A 9,677-nucleotide genomic window follows, 5' to 3' on the forward strand; every position below is an offset into this window, starting at 1 on the left:
CCCTACTCTTTCTGGAGCCATGACAAAAATGTACAAGAATGAAATTTTTAAAAAAAAATAATGATAACAATAATAATAATAATAATAATAATAATAGCACAGCATAAGTACTGGATACTGTACAGATACAAATACATCACATGAATCATGCAGACAGTGTGAGCAGCTGTAATTTGCACTAATAAAGTTGTTTATATCGCACATGACCAGTACAGAGGTCACTCACAGCACAGCACTAGAGAAAAGCAAGTACACAATTTCCTACTCTATTTCCAAAAAAAAAGATAAAACTCTGGTTATGTTTTTTTGGACCGCATTTGGACTGGAGCCCCTGAAGTGCTGATCAACCTGTCTGTGAACTCTCATGTTGTTGCTCTGATCGTTCATTCCCTCTGGCTGTTCGTGAGTGTTTGTGGTTCTCTTCAATCAGTAGTGGAAAAAACCATGCTTTTCTGGATTAGGGGTGTGGTACTATAGCAATACGGTTGAATACATTTAAAAAGGAAAAGTAAAATGCATTTACTCTTAGAAAAAAAGGGTTCATCAAGGGTTTTTTGGATAGTCGCAGAGTTTTACATAGAACCAGAGGGATAAACAGTGATACAGAGATAAAACAGAGTTCTAGGGTTTCAGAATTAATATTTTTGCTAAGAGTTTATACTATTAAAGTTATGCTTTACCAATAATACAAATAGGCCCTGTACTACTAAAAATAGGCATCACACTAGGACAAATAGTCCTCAGTCTAGTACAAATAGACTTCACACTATTACAAATAATCTTCATGTACTAGTAGGCCTCACGCTAGTACAAATAATCTTCATGCTAGTACAAATAGGCCTCACACTAATAGAAATAGGCCTTACACTAGTACAAATAGTCCTCTGTCTAGTACAAATAGGCTTCACGATAGTAAAAATAATCTTCATGCTAGTACTAATAGGCCTCACACTAGAACAAACAGGCTTTGCACAAATACAAATAGGCCTTATACTACAAATAATAGTAATATACTAATGCAAATAGGCCTGAGAGCACCATAATTCTACATCAAATTTAAAGATGATTTTATGTAGGAATAAAACCAGAGTACTTTTTCCATTCATTCATCCACCCTTCAAGAGGTCAAGTCAATCCTGAACAAAAGGGGAGTATCTGATTTTACTTGAGTCATTTCACCCTTCTAAACTGCAAAGTAATTTCTGTCTCATGACATCACACTTGTGAAACACAGGTCCGTATTTAATAAGAGTAGTGCTAATTGCAGCAATTAGCAACATTCACACCAATGAGCATGGCCAATTAATCACAATTTCTCTTTATCCATATGGATGGCAACATCAACATTGTACATACTGTAAAATTTGTGAAGAGAAGCTATTAAATATAGATGTTACTCATGCAGAGTGTTCAGTATCATCCTAATATTGCTTAGCAACAAGGAAACAGGCGTTATATTAATGACCAGATTTAAAACAGCAGCAACTGGAGACACAGAGAGAGCTGATGGAAGTTTATTAAACAGAAACTGAACTGAATTTGAGACTCAAAATAGAGTTCAGCAGGAAAAAACACATACATAACTGAATTCTCAATTGGTCAGAAAGTGTTGGATAGTAATGTGTCCGTAGTTACAGCTTACACAGGGATTGCATGGTGGACGATCAACATAAACAGATTTGCTGATAAGGTTTTCTGTGAGCAAACGTTTATTTTGCATTCATGGAAGGAGTCTCCAGTTTCAGCACTCTGTAACAGCCAGAGGTAAAGTCTTCAGGATTAAGGATTTGTACTTTGTGGTTTCTCTGTAACATGACAAGCTACATTTCAGTTTCTGAAATTAGAAGTGTGATTATTGACACATTTTCCATTTTGTGCATTTCACTGACCTCAGATCTTAATTTGGCAGATTCGCTGTTATAAAACCAAAACAAAGTGGAAAATGTCAACACTACATATATTGTAATATCAGGCTAATGTTCTGCTTCTGTATTGGTGACCAAAAGGTTGTGTGTTCAAGTCCAAGCACTGACAAACCACTGATTCTTGAGTCAGATTCAAATTCCACAGCTCTGTGCATTCATCAAATTCTGCCTTACTGAAGTCCTATTTTTTTTAACTCTGGAAATAGTCTAGAAAAGTCTAGATTTCAAAGACACACAGTTCCAGAAGTGGAAAAGTGGAAATTTGAAAATGTTGTCATAGTAAGACTCCATAATCCATATCACGTTTAATTTTTTTTTCCCCTTGTCATGACACAGTCAAAAAAAAATCTTATTTCAAAGCTTAAAAAAACAAAATTCTGAACACAAAGTCAGGGAACAGGCCCTCTGAAGAGGAAATTCTGTACAAAGTTAGCTTTACACTAACGATTCTCAGCGCTCAGTTTCGGACAGACTTTAAGTTCAAGCTGTTATATATGGATATATGGATATATTGTGATTCATTTCAAATCAAACATGTCAACTACAAAAATGAGTATTTTAAAACACTGTTCTCAGCCGGAACAGAAATACGTTCCCTTAAAAACATTTTTTATTCTGAAATTAATATCAGTTTTCTTCCTAATCAGATCATGTTTTTTAATTCCATTCTCTTTTTTTTAAATCTCATTAATTATTAATTTTATTTCATTGATTCAAGTATGCTTTATCTCTAACTGTCATGGATTTTGGAACATGACCTTGAGTTTGAGAAAGGCACCATATAAATTATATATAATTATTATATATACTGGTAAAGTTGCTATATAATAACAATAATAATTAGTAGTAGTGGTAGGAGGACGAGGAGTACTTATAACTTATTATTAAGTTCAAAATTTTCTTTAATTTCACTCCAAACCAAGCAAGTGCACTTCTGTTTCTGTTTTTCCCAGTCAAATGTGGATTTACCAAGCTGACGTGTGTGTGCGCGTCTTCAGCTGAATGTTTTAACATACCAGTGTAATTAGCTAATTGCCTACATGGTAATTACCTACCCCTCACGCAACTGTTTATATTTATGCCTTTGAGTTTTGACTTCTGCTCTCGCGCCTGATGTGGTGTAATCAGAGGCTTGTCCCTACCGGCATTCAGAAAGAAAGATAAAAAACATTAAAAATAAAGGTTGACACAGCAGAGACGAGTCTGTTTTTACACTCAGGCTGCAAATCTCACAGGAAATCAGGAAGCTGAAGATGCAAAAATCAAGAGCATATGCAACATACACACACACACACACACACACACACGCTATTTGCATGTGTTCCTATTAAGTAGCAACAGGAAAAACATATTTAAAATTTGAACACCGGTTAAATGACTCGAAGCCAGGATCTTATATTAACAAGACACATTAAAGACACATTAAATGGGCTGCCGAGTGGTGCGATGGTTCACCCTATCATCATGAGGACTGAGAGTTTGAATCTTAATGACTGCTTTCCAGAGGAAGGACGTCTTCATCACTTCACTTCCCAATCACAGCTGTGAGCATCTGTGAGCCCATGTATACAGAAAATGGCCGTTAGTGTCTTCTCCACTGGTAATGCTGTTCAAAAAGATATTCTTCCCCTTAAAGTAAGTCACACATGATATTTACACATTATTCATTTTCAAATGTGATTTTTACATACGATTCATTTTTCACATTTTTTACATATGATTCATTTTCATATGTGATTTTTACAAGATTAAGTTTTCGTGTGATTTTTACACACAATTCAGTTTCTATGTGTGATGTTTAAGCAATTTATTTATCATGTGATTTTTTACATGATTCATTTTCCACCTGTGATTTTTACACAATTCATTTTCCTCATTTTTTCACATGATTCATACTACATGTGCGATTTTTACACAATTCAATTTTTTCACATTTAATTTTTACACATTTTAATTTTTCACGTTTTTTACACATGATTGATTTTTTATGTGATTTTTTTATATAATTCATTTTCCACATGTGACTTTTACATGATTCATTTTCCACATGTGATTTTTACACATGGTTCATTTTTCACATTATTCATTTTCCACATGTGACTTTCACACAACTCATTTTTCACTTGTGATTTTTACATGATTCATTTTTCACATTATTCATTTTCCACATGTGACTTTTATATGATTCATTTGTCACTTGTGATTTTTACATGAGTCATTTTTCACATGAATTTCTTGTTCTGGTTTCTTGTTTATCTTCCTGGCTTCAACTTTTATTTGTCTTTTCCACTTTTGATCCAATTATTTCCTGCATCACACTGTTTGCATGATTGTCTGCCTGCTCAGACAACATCTTTGCCTGACAATTTGGATAGTTATTAAAGATTTTACTCACAACTACATCAACCTGCCCCAACCTCATGACACATGTGAAACTCCACACAGACTGTAACCTGAGCTTAAGGCAACAACGCTACCTTCTGCACCACTGTGTGGACCAGTACCTAGCTTAATTTATCACAAATGTACAAGATTATTAGCTTGCACTGTGTATTAAAACAGAATGCTGTTAATATAATTATCTGACTAATAAAAAAGCTCTTACCAGAGGACAAAATGTGTGCTCAGTTGATATCTGTAGTGCAGCAGGCAACAGAATTTATCACTGACTAGCAAATAAATAGAAGTTATACCACCACAAGATCTACACCAACTGGAGTGTGTTACATTCAGTATATGCATCAAATAAAAACTGGTTAGCAGCACCATATCAGCAGCCCACTGAGTCTACTACGTAACAACATGTTAAAAAAAAAAAAAAAAAAAAAGTACTTACAGCTCTGGCATTAGAAATGTGCAATACGGAAAACACAATAACTGAAAATCAGAATTGGTCAAAATTGTGTTTTTCTGTCTGTAACATGATTTGACACCTCGATTTTAGGAAACCATACAAATATTTAATCAAGACAATGTGAAAATGTTTTTTTTTTTTACTTTTTTAATCTTCCATTGGCTATCTTTCTACAAAGATTATGTTGATGTTGTGGTGAAAACAGCCAGTCTGCTTAAAAATGTCTAATACTTTGCTAGCTAAATGTGAGTTCTTCACATGATGACACAAATTTAACAATTTGATCAAGTTTTTGGAGTCAGGAAACAGCCCAGGAAAAATACACCTCCCTGCCAATAGGAGTCACCATCACCAGAATTCTACTTCAGTTATTCACTTCCTGGCTATGGACTATAAAAGTGAAGCTTTTCACAGTATTCTTGCGAAGTCTTGCCAATCTTCGCAGTTGTAAAAATAGCCTCACTGTCCTTTCCTGAATACTTTTTTTGATCCCTGTCTGTTTGAACAGGTAGAAAACGTGTATAATGTTATGTAGTACACATTAAACAATTGGTACCAATATTAGAAAAATATTTTTTACAAAGTTTAGTTTGTAAAAATCCAAAACACAAATGTACACCATTCACACATTCATAAAGTCTTACAGTCTCACACACACACACATACACACAACATTTGCAAGAGGATTTTTTTAATGGGTTTCAGCTAGCCACTTGGTCTCCTGTAGGAAGAAGGTGCTTTGAGATTCAGCTCTAAATAAACAGCTGCACTTATCATCATGTGACGTGCTGTGACAGATGTGCACACATTTATGTGACAGATTGCTAAAACCTTTTTCCCGGTACCAATCACTATTTTAAAGGAAAAGAAATGTGTGAACAAATATAATGCTCCCTTTCTCTTATTATCTCACAGTGCCACATTCTTCATAGAAATGCCTCCATGGAGAATGTCATAAATAAAATCACTGGTAATCATATTCAGTTTAAAAGCAGTCAACAGATTTAGACAGTTGTTCAGTGGTTTAAGAGAAAAAATCTTCTACAAACAGAGTTACCTCACTAACTTTTAATAGTTAAGTTAAATTCAGGCATTATAGCTGTTCAGGTTTTTTTTTTTGCTGTCTTGCAAATTACACTGCCCGTCTGTATTTTTGTTGAAATCAACACATCAAATCTATCAAATCCAACACATCAAATGAAAATCTAACCAGATTAACTATAAGTAAATCAAGATGAAATGTTAAGTTGAGAATTGTGAAATGACTATTTTATTGAAACAGGCTCGATCTAATCTTCATCACTCCCATTAGATACTATATGCATGCCACATATTATGTTTTATAATTAATACTAGCACTGTTTGGGTCTTTTGTCTATATATGTATATATATATATATATATATATATATATATATATAACAGATTTACCATCCAAGTGCCCCTGGCTTTAATAAAGCACTCGTTAAGGTCTCCTTAGAATCTGAGAACAAGCACTTAATAAATTCCACACAGATTTAGCTTTCCTTATGTTAATTGCTGTTCTGTATCACTGTGTTTGGTCTGTGGCAGTAATAATTATTAATCTGTAATCAAAAGTCTGGTTACCACAAAAAGTGAAAAGTGCTAAAATTGCATTTAAAGATTTCATTCTGACTATGGCGCAGGAACTTTGCGGACATTTTGACAGCCGGTATCTTATGTCCAACAACTTGATCAAAGCATGACATTCACTGTGAGGAAATCACATTTAGCTAGCAAGGATTTAGACAAACTGACTATTTTACCACTGCATTTGTTAAACTGGCTCCAGACACAACATGATTTTGCATGAAGAAATTAAATATAAACATTTTCTCCTCATTTTTGGTGAAATATATTTATAGTTTCTTAAAGGTGAGGCGTCAAAGAACGTTATATGCAGAAAAACCCAATTTTGGCAAAAAAAACAGATTTAAAAGAAAAATCTTAGTCTTTTTTTTTTTACTGTACTAACTTCTCAAACTGGGTATTTAGACTGATGGTATGCTTATTATGTGACTTAGTGTTCTAGTGAACTAGCATGAGGATCTAGATATAGGTGTTGGCTAAATGCCATAAATGTAAATGTTTGCATCCATTTTGCGTGATCCAATTACAAATACTGTAGGTCTTGTGATCCGATCACTCAAACCACTTGCAGAGGTGGTCAAGGCATCACGTAGAAACATTTGTAGTGTGAACACTAATGCATCCTGATGTGTTCCTGACAAAAAAAGGGTAAAAACTGGTAAAAACTTTTCTCAAGTTAAAATACTGTTACTTAAAATATAATGATATTGATAATAATGATGCGATTGAGTAAGAGTAGAATGGTATCCAATGAGGAAGAAATTCAAGTATCATGACTGTATTTGTAGTCATTAGTGTATAATGTTAGAGTTCCTCAGACACAGCAAACCTGAGCAGCATTGCTTTGTGTTTATCCACTGACAGTTCCACAAGGAAAAGCTTTATTTTCACTTTTTCCACAGTAATCTTTCATCTATAGCCTAACTTGCCCTCATGTAGGGTTTTCTTAATCTCCCCAAATGAACAATTAAGCTGAATTTTAAATCAGTTTATATTCTCGCAATATGGTATGAAATGTTTTCTCTGATGCTTTAGGAGCTGCTAAGTGCACTTATTTGGTATTCAACAGCAGAAAAAGTGCAGATCCCATCAGAAATAAAAAAAAGACTAGTACAAGGAAAAGTGTATTTTTATTTGAGAGTAAAAAATTTTCACATTAAAACTACACTTACGTAAAGTTATGAAAATAAACTGAGTAAACGTAGCGCATTATGAACCTACTCTGCCAACAACATTCAGAAACGTCTCAACTCAAGCTGCAACAAAACAACTTTTGGAACCATTAAGGGCACTAAACAACATCCTGCAACTGAGGTCAGAAGAGAAGAGCCAAACTGGTTTGAGCTGACAGGAAGGCTACGGCTTCTCTAATAACAACTCTTTACAAGCATGGTAAGCAGAAAAGCATCACAGAAAGCACAATATGTCAAACCTTGAGGCAGATGGGTTACAGCAACAGAAGACCACTTTGGGATTCATTCTTGTCAGAAGGAAAAGGAAACTAAGGTTACAGTGGGCACCCAAACTGGATAACTGAAGATTGGAAAAACATTGCCTGGTGTTAAAGGGCAGGTGTAAACACCTAGCCATCTCACTTGTCCAGTTCTGATCAGATCTACCCCAGACAGGACATTAATGATCATTGTAAGTGAAACTCTGACCTATTGATTCAAGTTCTGCTTTCCAAACTGAGGCCAAATCTTTTTTTTTTTTTCTTTAGTTCTGGTAGTTCTGAGTTTAGATCAAGAGTTCACCTGTTCCACTGACACAGTTCATTGTGAATAACTGAACTTTCATAAACCTGCCTTCTGCATCAACTCACACCAACTGCAGTGTTGCCAGTTCTCGCTGGGAAAATATCCCACCCAGCTACTGCACTCACACACTACTGCACTCAGCTCTTTGGTAGTACTGTATACTGTATGTGGCAATCTAAATTATATATTTTTTATATTATTTTTTTTTTATATTATATATTATTATTATGCTTAATCATTCCTACCCACTATAAGTATGTCTCCATATGCATATCTCTACATTTAGATTAGAAAATACTTGTAACTAATCAGCAAAAAGCCTTTATTATTGTTATTTATTATTCATATTTTATTTGAATTAGCTCACTACTGTTTTGAAGGCAGACATTAAATTAAATACTGCTAAATCCTGGTCCCTCTAAACATTTGCTTGTAATCTACAAACTATTATAAGAGGACAACGTTGCAAAGACTTGTGAATTTGATTATATCTTTAACTGTTATTCACTGTTCCTATCTAATTCTGTTAAACCAAGGATCTCTCTATTAATTGTCTCTAAAAGCTCCAAGTGCTCAAATATGTATAACAAATAAACAAAGGTAACTGGAATTGGATTATAATCCTGAAGACATTTTCCACTCTGATTTTCTTCATCATATTTGAAGTGCAGTTTTTCACAGTCAAGCTGCAGCTTCAAGGAATCAGCAGATCTTTTTTTAAGAACCAGCCTGCATTTTCGCTAGCTCAAGAGCCAAATCATTAAATCATATAATGTGTTTACTAAATATTTGTAAATATATTATACCACAGCACAAACAACTCATTCGCAGGGCAGGGGACCTACATAATCTACAGACTCCATTATTTGGTAAGATTAATAATAAATGGATTTCAAATGTATAAAAGAAAACATCTAGTCGTTGATATGGTGAAGTTTTCCGTAAACAGGAATTATTTAACATTTTTTGTAAGGAGTCTCCAGTGTCAGCGCTTTGTAACAGTCAAAGCTGTAATTTGAGGTTTTCCACCATGGGGAAAGTCTTTAGGATAGAGGACGTTGCACTTTTTGGTTTCTTGGTAACATGAAAAGATTTGAGATGACACATCACGCTCATTATCAAACTTCAAGCTCAGGATCAAACACCAGACCTCCTGCACTACCATGTCGCCACTATTCACCAAACACAGTGTTTATTATTTTGGTCACTTTATATCTAACACTAGCAAAGGTCAGTTAGACACTCCTCTGTGCATCTGCATCATCATGAGTCAAACTGCTCTGAATCAAACAGAGCACAAAGTTTTGACCTAGAATCTTGTCACTCAATTAACAGTACTTGAATGATATCGCCAAACATGGCAAAAAGGCATCACCATTACTTATTTTCATGTGATTTCAAGTGGCCAGTGAGCTATTTGTGCTTAAATCTGAATCAGCTATCAGTCTGCTGCTGCCTCTAATGGATCAGGAAAAAAAACTCACAGAAAAAAGTAGCTTCTTCCACAAGTGGCAGTAATCAAACACTTGAA

This window comes from Pangasianodon hypophthalmus, chromosome 17 (genome assembly GCF_027358585.1).
Source record: "Pangasianodon hypophthalmus isolate fPanHyp1 chromosome 17, fPanHyp1.pri, whole genome shotgun sequence".
NCBI classification, from domain to species: domain Eukaryota; kingdom Metazoa; phylum Chordata; class Actinopteri; order Siluriformes; family Pangasiidae; genus Pangasianodon; species Pangasianodon hypophthalmus.